The sequence below is a fragment of the Capsicum annuum genome, chromosome 1 (assembly GCF_002878395.1).
Source record: "Capsicum annuum cultivar UCD-10X-F1 chromosome 1, UCD10Xv1.1, whole genome shotgun sequence".
In the NCBI taxonomy this organism is placed as follows: domain Eukaryota; kingdom Viridiplantae; phylum Streptophyta; class Magnoliopsida; order Solanales; family Solanaceae; genus Capsicum; species Capsicum annuum.
Window position 1 is genome coordinate 88,992,579 of NC_061111.1, and position 2,097 is coordinate 88,994,675.

Below are 2,097 nucleotides of genomic sequence, written 5' to 3' on the forward strand. Positions count from 1 at the left end.
GTTGGTTGTTCCATGATAGATTTGGTGGCTAAGTCTGCAACTTTAAATCTTAGGCTTACCTATAATTCGGCCTTTGAGCATTGCTCACAAACATCACTGACTTGGGATTGGTAGGACACATATCTGCAGAACGACCACTATTACCACAAACTACGTACCAAGTGCTTTTCTGCTGAATTGCATTAACTGTTCTGCAGGTTGTGTAACCCCAAATTTCATATTGCTGAAATGAGTAGTCAATTGATTTTGTAGCACAATAATTTGAGCGGATATAGCAGTAAACTGGTCAACCTCCAATACACATGTAATAATCTTTGTAGCACTTCTTGAGTCAAAATGCCACTTAGGATTCCCTTATGTAATCAAGTTCAACAAGGTATATAACTCATCATACGTCAATTCCAATACTTGACCACCTGCAACTGAATCTAGAAAATTTTTTTGTTGTGGTCAAGTGCCTAAACAAAAGTGTGAGCTAATACCTCATTAGAGTGCTGATGATGTGGACAATCCCAAAGAAAAGATTTGAACCTTTCCCATGCATGATATAAGTTCTCATCTGGCTTCTATTTAAAGCATACAATCTAACTACAAAGTCTCGCAGTCTTGCCTGATAGAAAGAGTCAGACCAGGAATTTCCTGGATAAGTCATCCCAGGTTATTATTAATTTGCCGGCTCAGCGTTCAACCGCTTCTTCACTTTCCCCAATAGTGAAAAGGGGAATAGTGTCAGCCTAACATAATCAGTTGACATACCTGTGGGGATGAATGTGCCACTGATCTCCAGAAAGTTTCGGAGGTGGACTTGTGGATCCTTATTTAAAAGCCACATAAACTGTCCACTGCGGATCAAAAGCTGCACCATGTTTTGTTTTAGCTCAAAGTTATCTCCAGCAGCCGATTTTTGAAAAGGGGAGGTTAAATTCATTGAAAGTAGGATTGCCACTTCTCAAACTGTCCTGGGGCTGGTTGATCTTTAGCCATTAGAGCAGAATTTTCTTATTCCTCTTGAATTTATAGAATACAGGGGAGAAGGACTGCTTCTTTCCTTAATCAATATAATCGTTGCTCGAGTTTGAGGCTTGGTTCACCCAATTCCCTATCCCTTGCCAGCATACTAGTCTATAAACTTGTTCCTGCAAATTCAATACCAAGACCAAGTGTAAATCACCAAATAAATCTAAAAAGTAAAAATAAAACAAAAACAGTTGCCAATTTATAAGTCCTAGGCAACGACGCCAAAAAACTTGTTGTGCCCACGAGCACTTGCAAATGTATATGGTCACACCAAGTAATACAGTAGCCTTAAATAAAGCTGAATATCGATCCCCCAGAGACTTGTGTTAATCAACTATTGGACTTTATTTCACAATTGTGATTAAATTGAGGTGAAAGTAACCAAAAGAGATTGTGGATGTAAATTAGAAATTAAGTAAACAGTACAAAAAGTAAGAGCTTGGACTATCAATGGAGAGAAAAAAAGGGTTAAGGCTCTACGAACACTCATAGTACACTATTGAACTTCATTATTTAGATTAATTATCCTGGTTTTTGATTTGCAGGGTTTGTTGTATGATCATGGTCTCCCGACCTCTAATCTTTTGCCTAACTGGACATTACAACTACATCGTTGAGAAGGGATGTAATAATCCATTTAAATTCCTTAAGATATCATCCTACAAGTGAACAAAACAAGGCTTCTAGGTACATCCCTATTCTAGATGCTAATTCAAATTCCTTATTTTATAAAATAACAAGAACCTTGCTTTATTTATCTCCACATTCTAGCCTCTTATTCCCCCTCCCGAGTTCACAAAGACGACAATGGTATTATAAGGGTCGTAAATCCTTAAAATAGTTATAATAAGGGTAAATAAAAAGCCAATTATGATACGCAATCAAAACTAAATCAATTCAAACAATAGTAATCATGTTTTTGGCCCTAACCCCAGAAAAGGGGCTTTTAGCCACTCATGAATATAGTCGTAATCAAGATGAATAAATACATGATAAAATACATTAAAAAAATAAAGTAAAAGAAAAAAACACTACTTGAAGTGTTTTCCATCCCCTCTCCAAGTTTCAAAGACGTCCAAA

The 2,097-nt window shown here is 36.8% G+C and overlaps 1 non-coding gene across 1 annotated transcript; it reads left to right on the forward strand.

Annotated features, from left to right (window-relative positions):
• The first annotated feature begins 491 nt into the window (after positions 1-491).
• Positions 492-599, forward strand: LOC124892276. Its single transcript, XR_007050163.1, has one exon. It is a non-coding gene; the product is annotated as a small nucleolar RNA R71 (small nucleolar RNA).
• Positions 600-2,097: the final 1,498 nt, after the last annotated feature.